The 16550-nt window shown below is 29.6% G+C and overlaps 1 long non-coding RNA gene across 1 annotated transcript; it reads right to left on the bottom strand.

Annotated features, from left to right (window-relative positions):
* Positions 1 to 6090: 6090 nt before the first annotated feature.
* LOC110463213 lies at positions 6091 to 8225 on the bottom strand. Its single transcript, XR_002464361.1, has 2 exons — positions 6747 to 8225; positions 6091 to 6456 (listed from the first exon to the last, which is right to left on the bottom strand). It is a non-coding gene; the product is annotated as an uncharacterized LOC110463213 (long non-coding RNA).
* Positions 8226 to 16550: the final 8325 nt, after the last annotated feature.

The following is a 16550-nucleotide window of genomic DNA, read 5'->3' as shown; positions in this document are numbered from 1 at the left end:
TGCCTTGTATGATACATTGATGTTTTAATGTGCTTTGTATGATAATTGATGTTTTAATGTGCTTTGTATGATACATTCATTACACAATGATTATTTTTTCTCTTAAAATAGTGCATTGAAATGTAATGTTCTAACATTGATGTGTAGTTTATCCACAGATATATATTTATTCCTGATATTGATTAGAGGTGCTGTCACAATGATGTGATGTGTTGTCACAATGATGTTATGTGTTGTCACAATGATGTGATGTGTTGTCACATTGTTGTGTAGTGTTTCTCGTTGATGTGTAGTGTTCTTAAGTTGATGTGTAGTGTTCTCACGTTGACGTGTAGTGTTATACCATTGATGTGTAGTGTTCTAACATTGACGTGTAGTTTTCTAACATTGACGTGTAGTGTTATACCATTGATGTGTGGTGTTATAACATTGATGTGTAGTGTTCTAACAATGACGTGTAATGTTCTTACATTGATGTGTAGTGTTCTCACATTGACGTGTAATGTTCTTACATTGATGTGTAATGTTTTCACATTGACGTGTAATGTTCTCACATTGACGTGTAGTGTTCTCACATTGATATGTAGTGTTATAACATTGATGTGAAGTGTTCTAACATTGATGTGTAAGGTTCTCACATTGACGTGTAATGTTCTCACATTGATGTGTAGTGTTCTTACATTGACGTGTTGTGTTCTCACATTGACGTGTAATGTTCTAACAATGAGGTGTAGTGTTCTCACGTTGATGTGTAGTGTTCTAACAATGATGTGTAGTGTTCTCACATTGACGTGTAATGTTCTAATATTAATGTGTAGTGTTCTGACATTGATGTGTAGTGTTCTAACAATGACGTGTAGTGTTCTCACACTGACTTGTAATGTTCTAATATTGATGTGTAGTGTTCTGACATCGTTATGTAGTGTTCTGACATTGATGTGTAATGTTCTGACATTGATGTGTAGTGTTCTGACATTGATGTGTAGTGTTCTGCCATCGATATGTAGTGTTCTGACATCGATATGTAGTGTTCTGACATTGATGTGTAGTGTTCTGACATTGATGTGTAGTGTTCTAACAATGACGTGTAGTGTTCTCACACTGACTTGTAACGTTCTAATATTGATGTGTAGTGTTCTGACATCGTTATGTAGTGTTCTGACATTGATGTGTAATGTTCTGACATTGATGTGTCGTGTTCTAACAATGATGTGTAGTGTTCTGACATCGATGTGTAGTGTTCTGACATCGATATGTAGTGTTCTGACATTGATGTGTAATGTTCTGAGATCGATGTGTAGTGTTCTTACATTGATGTGTAGTGTTCCATGTTGTTGTGTAGTGTTCTGACATCGATGTGTAGTGTTCTGACATCGTTATGTAGTGTTCTGTCATTGATGTGTAATATTCTGACATTGATGTGTAGTGTTCTGACATCGATGTGTAGTGGTCCGACCTTGATTGTAGTGTTCTGACATTGATGTGTAGTGTTCTTACATTGATGTGAAGTGTTCTTATATTGATGTGTAATGTTCTCACGATGCTGTGTAATGTTCCGACCTTGATGTGTAGTGTTCTGACATTGATTTGTAGTGTTCTGGCATTGATGTGTAGTGTTCTGACATCGATGTGTGGTGGTCCGACCTTGATGTGTAGTGTTCTGACATTGATGTGAAGTGTTCTCACGTTGCTGTGTAATGTTCTTACATTGATGTGTAGTGTTCTGACATCGATGTGTAGTGTTCTGACATCGATATGTAGTGTTCTGACATTGATGTGTAGTGTTCTGACATCGATTTGTAGTGTTCTGACATTGACGTTTAGTGTTCTGACATTGATATTGATGTGTAGTGTTCTGACATTGACGTGTAGTGTTCTTACATTGATGTGTAATGTTCTTACGTTGCTGTGTAATGTTCTTACATTGATGTGTAGTGTTCTCACACTGACGTGTAATGTTCTTACATTGATGTGTAATGTTTTCACATTGACGTGTAATGTTCTCACATTGACGTGTAGTGTTATAACATTGATGTGTAGTGGTCCGACCTTGATGTGTAATGTTCTGACATTGATGTGTTGTGTTCTTACATTGATGTGTAGTGTTCTAACAATGATGTGTAGTGTTCTCATGTTGAGGTGTAGTGTTCTGTCATTGATGTGTAGTGTTCTGACATTGATTTGTAGTGTTCTGACATCGATGTGTAATGTTTTGACATCGATATGTAGTGTTCTGACATTGATTTGTAATGTTCTGACATCGATGTGTAGTGTTCTTGCATTGATGTGTAATGTTCTTACGTTGCTGTGTAATGTTCTTACATTGATGTGTAGTGTTCTGACATTGATGTGTAGTGTTCTGACATCGATGTGTAGTGTTCTGACATTGATGTGTAATATTCTGACATTGATGTGTAGTGTTCTAACAATGATGTGTAGTGTTCTGACATTGATGTGTAGTGTTCTGACATTGATGTGTAGTGTTCTGACATCGATGTGTAGTGGTCCGACCTTGATGTGTAGTGTTCTGACGTTGATGTGTAGTGTTCTGACATTGATGTGTAATGTTCTCACGTTGCTGTGTAATGTTCCAACCTTGATGTGTAGTGTTCTGACATTGATGTGTAGTGTTCTGACATTGATGTGTAGTGGTCCGACCTTGATGTGTAGTGTTCTTACATCGATGTGAGGTGGTCAGACCTTGATGTGTAGTGTTCTGACATTGATGTGAAGTGTTCTCACATTGATGTGAAGTGTTTTCACATGATTTATAACGTTGTCACATTGATGTATATTGTTCAAACATTAATGTGTTTTATTTTCAAATTGTTATGAAATTACATTGATGTGCAGTGTTCTCATATTTTCGTGTAGTGTTGTCACATTGATGTGTAGTGTTCTGACATTGATGTGCAGTGTTCTGACATTGATGTGTAGTGTTCTGACATCGATGTATTAATGTGTAGTGTTCTGACATTGATGTGTAGCGTTCTGCCATCGATGTGTAGTGGTCCGACCTTGATGGGTAGTGTTCTGACATTGATGTGTAGTGTTCTGAGATTGATGTGTAGTGTTCTGACATTGATTTGTAGTGTTCTGCCATCGATGTGTAGTGGTCCGACCTTGATGTGTAGTGTTCTGACATCGATGTGTAATGTTCTGACATTGATGTGCAGTGTTCTGACATCGATGTGTAGTGTTCTTACATTGATGTGTAGTGTTCTGACATTGATGTGTAGTGTTCTGCCATCGATGTGTGGTGTTCTGACATCGATGTGTAATGTTCTGACATTGATGTGTAGTTTTCTGACATCGATGTGTAGTGTTCTTACATTGATGGGTAGTGTTCTAACAATGATGTGTAGTGTTCTGACATTGATGTGTAGTGTTCTGCCATTGATGTGTAGTGGTCCGACCTTGATGTGAAGTGTTCTGACATTGATGTGTAATGTTCTGACATTGATGTGTAGTGTTCTAACAATGATGTGTAGTGTTCTGACATCGATGTGAGGTGGTCCGACCTTGATGTGTAGTGTTCTGACATTGATGTGTAGTGTTCTGCCATTGATGTGTAGTGGTCTGCCATCGATATGTAGTGTTCTGACATTGATGTGTAGTGTTCTCACATTGATGTGTAATGTTCTCACGTTGCTGTGTAATGGTCCGACCTTGATGTGTAGTGTTCTGACATTGATGTGTAATGTTCTGACATTGATGTGTAGTGTTCTGACATCGATGTGAGGTGGTCCGACCTTGGTGTGTAGTGTTCTGACATTGATGTGTAGTGTTGTGACATTGATGTGTAACGTTCTGACATTGATGTGTAGTGTTCTGCCATCGATATATAGTGTTCTGACATTGATGTGTAGTGTATTGATTTGTAGTGTTCTGACATCGATGTGAGGTGGTCCGACCTTGATGGGTAGTGTTCTGACATTGATGTGAAGTGTTCTCACATTAATGTGAAGTGTTCTCACAAGATTTATAACGTTGTCACATTGATGTATATTGTTCAAACATTGATGTGTTTTATTTTCAAATTGTTATGAAATTACAATGATGTGTAGTGTTCTGACATTGATGTGTAGTGTTCTGGCATTGATGTGTAGTGGTCCGACCTTGATGTGTAATGTTCTCACGTTGCTGTGTAATGGTCCGACCTTGATGTGTAGTGTTCTGACATCGTTATGTAGTGTTCTGACATTGATGTGCAGTGTTCTGACATTGATGTGTAATGTTCTGACATTGATGTGTAGTGTTCTGACATCGATATGTAGTGTTCTGACATTGATGTGTAGTGTTCTGACATTGATGTGTAGTGTTCTGACATCGATGCGAGGTGGTCCGACCTTGATGTGTAGTGTTCTGACATTGATGTGAAGTGTTCTCACATTAATGTGAAGTGTTCTCACAAGATTTATAACGTTGTCACATTGATGTATATTGTTCAAACATTGATGTGTTTTATTTTCAAATTGTTATGAAATTACATTGATGTGCAGTGTTCTGACATTGATGTGTAGTGTTCTTACATTTTTGTGTAGTGATATCTCTACCCAAACAGTTTCTGAGTGTTCTGATCACCGGCAAAATTAACCAAATGGCATTATATCGTTTCACTGTTAACATGTCTTTTTACATATAAGTGGACAACAAATGCGTCATACATTCTACCTTCAGGACCACAGGAATCAGGCACTCTGCTTAATGGCAGTGAGGAGTTCTATAGATTCTATTTCCTACGACGGTTATAGCAATATATCCGGCCCCTGTGTACCAGATAGTGTCATCAAGCGAGGTCCACACACACCAGAAGCAGACGAGACAGCTGTGAACGTAAACCGGGATAACGTGATACAGTCATCACCGAGGAAAATTATTGGCATCTCAAGAAATGACAGAACACTACAGTCCAGACAAAGAAATATTCAAACAGTTCGTATTGTAGACGAGCTAATCAACGGCGGACTTGGAAATTGGTTACGTCATGCAAGAGCGAGCTGAAAAGAGATTGTTTTCGCATGAATTTGAAAGTTTGGAGCCAAAATTAATGTGCTTCGAGGACTGTTTTAAAACTGCTTTAGGACTAGCGAGTTATTTTGGGGGAAATTGAAGTGCTACTTTCGAAATTTTCATTTTAAAACAACACGTTTATGATTTCTGAACATAGTAGAGTGGCCATGGGCAAAAAGCATTCTCCTTGCGTACGACCGTCCGCTTGCCACTTTGACGTTCCTCTAATACGTTGCGTTCACAGGAACCTGATAATTTGTTACAGCTATTTTTGGACCTTAACTAAGGTGTTCAGAGTAATTTTACATGTTTGAGGAGTTTAGATCGACTTTCGGTAAAAATACCACATTAGTTATACTCAGTCTGAATTTTTGTCATTTTGTCTTGAAAACATTATCTATCTGGATTTTGTCATTTTGTCTTGTAGTTATTATCTGTCTGAATTTTGTCATTTTGTCTTGTAGTTATAATCTCTCTGGATTTTGTTATTTTGTCTTGTAGCATTAATCTCTCTTGATTTTGTCATTTTGTCTTGTAGTTATAATCTCTCTGGATTTTGTCATTTTGTCTTGTAGTTATAATCTCTCTGGATTTTGTCTTGTAGTTATAATATCTCTGGATTTTGTCATTTTGTCTTGTAGTTATAATCTCTCTGAATTTTGTCTTGTAGTATTAATCTCTCTGGATTTTGTCATTTTCTCTTGTAGTTATAATCTCTCTTGATTTTGTCATTTTGTCTTGTAGTTATTATCTGTCTGAATTTTGTCATTTTGTCTTGTAGTTATAATCTCTCTGGATTTTGTCATTTTGTCTTGTAGTTATAATCTCTCTGGATTTTGTCATTTTGTCTTGTAGTTATTATCAATCTGGGTTTTGTCATTTTGTCTGATTTGATAATTTTATCTTATTATGCTCAAATAGTCTAGGGGTGATAATTTCTTGTTAAAGTGATTTGTAATATTTAAACTGGCACATTTATTATTATTTTTGAATACTGGCACATTTTTCTTACAACTTTTCTAATAAACAGTTGCCTAGTTGTAAAGGTTGACGGTATAAACATAGAAGTAATACTAATTTAGTGTCCATATCAGTTTATTGATCTGATCATACATACAGAAAATTAATTAACTTTGTAATTGATATATAATAACAAAGGAAAAAATATCACATATTTTCACAATTTACACATTTAACATTAAAAACAACAACAACGGTATGTATTGTACCTATATCTAACATGACACACCTCCACAGCACGTGTGAACCCCAGACAGGATATCGTAAATGTGTGTCACCCCAGCAGAACATAACACACATGTGACCCCCGGACAGGACATCACTTACATGTGACACCTACACAGGACATAACACACATGTGTCACCTGCACAGGACATAACACACATGTGACCCCTGGACAGGACATCACTTACATGTGACACCTGCACAGGACATAACACGCATGTGACGCCTGCACAGGACATAACACACATGTGCCCCCCAGACAGGACATCACTTACATGTGACACTTGCACAGGACATAACACACATGTGACCCCCGCACAGGACATCACTTACATGCGACACCTACACAGGACATAACACGCATGTGACACCTGCACAGGACATACCACACATGTGTCACCTGCACAGGACGTAACACACATGTGACCCCTGGACAGGACATCACTTACATGCGACACCTGCACAGGACATAACACGCATGTGACACCTGCACAGGACATAACACACATGTGACCCCCAGACAGGACATCACTTACATGTGACACCTGCACAGGACATAACACACATGTGTCACCTGCACAGGACATCACACATGTGTCGCCCTTTGACAGGACATAACACATATGAGACACCCAAACATGTCACCCTCAGACAGGACGTCAGAGATATCAAGGGTGACAGACTGTTTACATCTTATATAATTGTACATGTCCCGCAAATTCTGTCTTGAAAGACCTGACAATGGAGGGATCAACATATTGAAATTGAGACCATGCTTTAAAATCTTGTACTGCTTTCCTATACGAAATCTCCAACAATTGTAAACACCATAATAATTGTATGAAATTTAGGCTTATTGAATAGGTAGTTTATAGAATACACAAAAAAACAACCTGTTCTGATCTTTGGAAGTAAACAAGCAATTCACAAACAGTACACCCATAATTGGCAAATATGAAATTATACCTGAATAGTATTGTAAAATTGTTTTAAATTGAATATTATTATTTTCATTTGAAATAGATACACATTGAAAATTATATTTAGGGTTTAGCCAGCTTGAGTTTTTTCCCCCCAGTGAACCTCCAATTGTTTATTTTCTAAACCTGCACCAGGGAAATGGGTGAGCAAGAAACAAAAAAGACAATAAATAGCATTAGGCATATACACAAAGAAAGATAACTCTAGTACTTTGAAGTTACCAGTATTCAACGGAATGAGTCTAGATGATGCTGTTATAAGTCAGCCTTTGGCAGGCTCAATATATTTTTATGATACACACTGGTAAGTGGTTTCATCAATCTCCTAGATGTTCATGAAAATATTTCTTTTTAAATTGATATTTGTATAACTGAAATTTCATACAAACACTGAAGATTGACAACTTAATTGGTTTATTGTCACTGATGATGTCACTGATGTGGAAACAACAACCAATCAATCTAGTGCTAGGAAATATAGCCAAACACATGACAATTAAAGTTTGCAAAAATGGGTTGTTTTTTTTTTAAATCTTAAAATAAGAAACCTTTGATGACAAACCTTTCTAAATCCATTGTCATATAAGTAGTAATTGAATATCAAATACAAGCTGTAGTGTCTCCCTGAAATAATTGTGGACAAGTTGCTAACATGAAGAAACAGACACTAACTACCTTGTAGTAGGAAATTTCTGTTTCACATTTGACAATTTCATCCTGAAAACTAGCTTAAATTCGCAAACCTGTTGTTTTCACAAAATTATTACAATAGTCAATATCTACAGCAGAATAGATCGATAAGCTCATGCTCTAATCCTATATGAGTGTACACATTTGGCGTGTTTCCACTATATATTATTTCACTGTATGATGTGAAGCTTTAGTACAATTTGTTACATGTTGGCAATCCACAGTTGTAAAAGACAACCTTCAAAGTGAGTTTGTCATTTCACATATTTACTAGTACAGTACTTAATGTGAAAGAAATAGAATTGATCATTGCAATATGAGAAAGATCTGTTTAGTTCTTCCTTTAGCCATTTTGGTTTTATGGTCAGTCTCAAAATATAACATGCACAACGACGGATCAAGGGGAACCCTCAAGTTATTCCAGAGAAATAGTACTAGTACTAACAAACGTTCAATGTCAAAAATCGAAGCCTGTCTGCCATTTTGTTTATCTGATCAGTCTCAAAAGTAAATATGCACAACTTAAAACCTAGGGGAACCTACATATAAGATTTGAGAAAGATCTCTCAACTACTTATTGAGAAACAGCGATAACAAACATTCACTTTCAAAATCTAAGATGGCTGCCTGTCGGCCATTTTGTTCATCTGGTCATTCTCAAAATTAAACATGCACAACTACAGACCTAGGGCAGCCTACATAACACATTTGGGAAAGATCCCTCCAGTACTTCCTGAGAAATAGTGATACATATATGTAACAAACCTTTAATGTCACAATCCAAGATGTAGGCCTATCGGCCATTTTGTTTATCTGATCATTCTCAAAATTAAACAGGTATAACTACAGACCAAGGGTAATCTACATATATAATTTGAGATGGATCTCTCCAGTACTTCCCGAGAAATAGCCATAACAAACCTTCACTGACAAAATCCAAGATGGCTGCTTATTGGCCATTTTGTTTATCCAATCAAAACCCTAAAGATAACCTGCACAACTAGGGACCAAGGGGAACCTACATACAAAATTTGAGAAAGATCCCTCTGGTACTTACTGAGAAATAGCGATAACAAGAATTGTTTAAGGACGGACAGCGGACCACGGACGCAGGGCGATTTAAATAGCGCACCATCAGATGATGGTGGGCTAATTTTCTTTTCTAAAACAGCAGAGGAACCTCTCTAATCTGACACAATGTATGAGCCAACAATTAGATTGGATCAGACAGGTAACAGGTTCTATTTGTCAATTATTGTGAGTTTCACTGTATTTAGGGCTCTCTGAATTCAAATCTGCCTAATAAAATGATACATTGCAATACACATATTTTTTCGAAAGTCATCATTGATAACATTAGTACCCTCAAAAATTAAATCTACCTAGTTTAACTTCAAAAGAAGTTTTTTAACTTCATCACCATTGTACTGATAAAACCAAAGCAAAGCAGTGTTCAATATGAAATAATAATTCTAAACCTTATTTAACCCTTTCACCACTGTAGACCATAATGGACTCATCCAGCTAAATGTATGATAGAATAACCAGTTTACTTAAGGTAAATAGGGTTGAAAGGGTTAAAGTATAAAATTCATTATGGCATATACTATACATATACATGTACATATACTATACATATACATGTACATATACTATACATATACATGTACATATACTATACATATACAAGTACATATACTATACATATACTATACATATACATGTACATATACTATACATATACATGTACATATACTATACATATACTATACATATACATGTACATATACTATACATATACATGTACATATACTATACATATACTATACATATACATGTACATATACTATACATATACATGTACATATACTATACATATACTATACATATACATGTACATATACTATACATATACATGTACATATACTATACATATACTATACATATACATGTACATATACTATACATATACTATACATATACTATACATATACTATACATATACTATACATATACTATACATATACATGTACATATACTATACATATACATGTACATATACTATACATATACTATACATATACTATACATATACTATACATATACATGTACATATACTATACATATACATGTACATATACTATACATATACTATACATATACTATACATATACTATACATATACTATACATATACATGTACATATACTATACATATACATGTACATATACTATACATATACTATACATATACTATACATATACTATACATATACTATACATATACATGTACATATACTATACATATACATGTACATATACTATACATATACTATACATATACTATACATATACTATACATATACTATACATATACTATACATATACATGTACATATACTATACATATACATGTACATATACTATACATATACTATACATATACTATACATATACTATACATATACTATACATATACTATACATATACATGTACATATACTATACATATACATGTACATATACTATACATATACTATACATATACTATACATATACTATACATATACTATACATATACTATACATATACATGTACATATACTATACATATACATGTACATATACTATACATATACTATACATATACTATACATATACTATACATATACTATACATATACTATACATATACATGTACATATACTATACATATACATGTACATATACTATACATATACTATACATATACTATACATATACTATACATATACTATACATATACTATACATATACATGTACATATACTATACATATACATGTACATATACTATACATATACTATACATATACTATACATATACTATACATATACTATACATATACTATACATATACATGTACATATACTATACATATACATGTACATATACTATACATATACTATACATATACTATACATATACTATACATATACTATACATATACTATACATATACATGTACATATACTATACATATACATGTACATATACTATACATATACTATACATATACTATACATATACTATACATATACTATACATATACTATACATATACATGTACATATACTATACATATACATGTACATATACTATACATATACTATACATATACTATACATATACTATACATATACTATACATATACTATACATATACATGTACATATACTATACATATACATGTACATATACTATACATATACTATACATATACTATACATATACTATACATATACTATACATATACTATACATATACATGTACATATACTATACATATACATGTACATATACTATACATATACTATACATATACTATACATATACTATACATATACTATACATATACTATACATATACATGTACATATACTATACATATACATGTACATATACTATACATATACTATACATATACTATACATATACTATACATATACTATACATATACTATACATATACATGTACATATACTATACATATACATGTACATATACTATACATATACTATACATATACTATACATATACTATACATATACTATACATATACTATACATATACATGTACATATACTATACATATACATGTACATATACTATACATATACTATACATATACTATACATATACTATACATATACTATACATATACTATACATATACATGTACATATACTATACATATACATGTACATATACTATACATATACTATACATATACTATACATATACTATACATATACTATACATATACTATACATATACATGTACATATACTATACATATACATGTACATATACTATACATATACTATACATATACTATACATATACTATACATATACTATACATATACTATACATATACATGTACATATACTATACATATACATGTACATATACTATACATATACTATACATATACTATACATATACTATACATATACTATACATATACTATACATATACATGTACATATACTATACATATACATGTACATATACTATACATATACTATACATATACTATACATATACTATACATATACTATACATATACTATACATATACATGTACATATACTATACATATACATGTACATATACTATACATATACTATACATATACTATACATATACTATACATATACTATACATATACTATACATATACATGTACATATACTATACATATACATGTACATATACTATACATATACTATACATATACTATACATATACTATACATATACTATACATATACTATACATATACATGTACATATACTATACATATACATGTACATATACTATACATATACTATACATATACTATACATATACTATACATATACTATACATATACTATACATATACATGTACATATACTATACATATACATGTACATATACTATACATATACTATACATATACTATACATATACTATACATATACTATACATATACTATACATATACATGTACATATACTATACATATACATGTACATATACTATACATATACTATACATATACTATACATATACTATACATATACTATACATATACTATACATATACATGTACATATACTATACATATACATGTACATATACTATACATATACTATACATATACTATACATATACTATACATATACTATACATATACTATACATATACATGTACATATACTATACATATACATGTACATATACTATACATATACTATACATATACTATACATATACTATACATATACTATACATATACTATACATATACATGTACATATACTATACATATACATGTACATATACTATACATATACTATACATATACTATACATATACTATACATATACTATACATATACTATACATATACATGTACATATACTATACATATACATGTACATATACTATACATATACTATACATATACTATACATATACTATACATATACTATACATATACTATACATATACATGTACATATACTATACATATACATGTACATATACTATACATATACTATACATATACTATACATATACTATACATATACTATACATATACTATACATATACATGTACATATACTATACATATACATGTACATATACTATACATATACTATACATATACTATACATATACTATACATATACTATACATATACTATACATATACATGTACATATACTATACATATACATGTACATATACTATACATATACTATACATATACTATACATATACTATACATATACTATACATATACTATACATATACATGTACATATACTATACATATACATGTACATATACTATACATATACTATACATATACTATACATATACTATACATATACTATACATATACTATACATATACATGTACATATACTATACATATACATGTACATATACTATACATATACTATACATATACTATACATATACTATACATATACTATACATATACTATACATATACATGTACATATACTATACATATACATGTACATATACTATACATATACTATACATATACTATACATATACTATACATATACTATACATATACTATACATATACATGTACATATACTATACATATACATGTACATATACTATACATATACTATACATATACTATACATATACTATACATATACTATACATATACTATACATATACATGTACATATACTATACATATACATGTACATATACTATACATATACTATACATATACTATACATATACTATACATATACTATACATATACTATACATATACATGTACATATACTATACATATACATGTACATATACTATACATATACTATACATATACTATACATATACTATACATATACTATACATATACTATACATATACATGTACATATACTATACATATACATGTACATATACTATACATATACTATACATATACTATACATATACTATACATATACTATACATATACTATACATATACATGTACATATACTATACATATACATGTACATATACTATACATATACTATACATATACTATACATATACTATACATATACTATACATATACTATACATATACATGTACATATACTATACATATACATGTACATATACTATACATATACTATACATATACTATACATATACTATACATATACTATACATATACTATACATATACATGTACATATACTATACATATACATGTACATATACTATACATATACTATACATATACTATACATATACTATACATATACTATACATATACTATACATATACATGTACATATACTATACATATACATGTACATATACTATACATATACTATACATATACTATACATATACTATACATATACTATACATATACTATACATATACATGTACATATACTATACATATACATGTACATATACTATACATATACTATACATATACTATACATATACTATACATATACTATACATATACTATACATATACATGTACATATACTATACATATACATGTACATATACTATACATATACTATACATATACTATACATATACTATACATATACTATACATATACTATACATATACATGTACATATACTATACATATACATGTACATATACTATACATATACTATACATATACTATACATATACTATACATATACTATACATATACTATACATATACATGTACATATACTATACATATACATGTACATATACTATACATATACTATACATATACTATACATATACTATACATATACTATACATATACTATACATATACATGTACATATACTATACATATACATGTACATATACTATACATATACTATACATATACTATACATATACTATACATATACTATACATATACTATACATATACATGTACATATACTATACATATACATGTACATATACTATACATATACTATACATATACTATACATATACTATACATATACTATACATATACTATACATATACATGTACATATACTATACATATACATGTACATATACTATACATATACTATACATATACTATACATATACTATACATATACTATACATATACTATACATATACATGTACATATACTATACATATACATGTACATATACTATACATATACTATACATATACTATACATATACTATACATATACTATACATATACTATACATATACATGTACATATACTATACATATACATGTACATATACTATACATATACTATACATATACTATACATATACTATACATATACTATACATATACTATACATATACATGTACATATACTATACATATACATGTACATATACTATACATATACTATACATATACTATACATATACTATACATATACTATACATATACTATACATATACATGTACATATACTATACATATACATGTACATATACTATACATATACTATACATATACTATACATATACTATACATATACTATACATATACTATACATATACATGTACATATACTATACATATACATGTACATATACTATACATATACTATACATATACTATACATATACTATACATATACTATACATATACTATACATATACATGTACATATACTATACATATACATGTACATATACTATACATATACTATACATATACTATACATATACTATACATATACTATACATATACTATACATATACATGTACATATACTATACATATACATGTACATATACTATACATATACTATACATATACTATACATATACTATACATATACTATACATATACTATACATATACATGTACATATACTATACATATACATGTACATATACTATACATATACTATACATATACTATACATATACTATACATATACTATACATATACTATACATATACATGTACATATACTATACATATACATGTACATATACTATACATATACTATACATATACTATACATATACTATACATATACTATACATATACTATACATATACATGTACATATACTATACATATACATGTACATATACTATACATATACTATACATATACTATACATATACTATACATATACTATACATATACTATACATATACATGTACATATACTATACATATACATGTACATATACTATACATATACTATACATATACTATACATATACTATACATATACTATACATATACTATACATATACATGTACATATACTATACATATACATGTACATATACTATACATATACTATACATATACTATACATATACTATACATATACTATACATATACTATACATATACATGTACATATACTATACATATACATGTACATATACTATACATATACTATACATATACTATACATATACTATACATATACTATACATATACTATACATATACATGTACATATACTATACATATACATGTACATATACTATACATATACTATACATATACTATACATATACTATACATATACTATACATATACTATACATATACATGTACATATACTATACATATACATGTACATATACTATACATATACTATACATATACTATACATATACTATAC

The sequence above is a fragment of the Mizuhopecten yessoensis genome, unplaced genomic scaffold, assembly GCF_002113885.1.
Source record: "Mizuhopecten yessoensis strain PY_sf001 unplaced genomic scaffold, ASM211388v2 scaffold10877, whole genome shotgun sequence".
In the NCBI taxonomy this organism is placed as follows: Eukaryota; Metazoa; Mollusca; class Bivalvia; order Pectinida; family Pectinidae; genus Mizuhopecten; species Mizuhopecten yessoensis.
The sequence above is the reverse complement of the archived record's forward strand: the minus strand, read 5'-3'. Positions and strand labels throughout refer to the sequence as shown.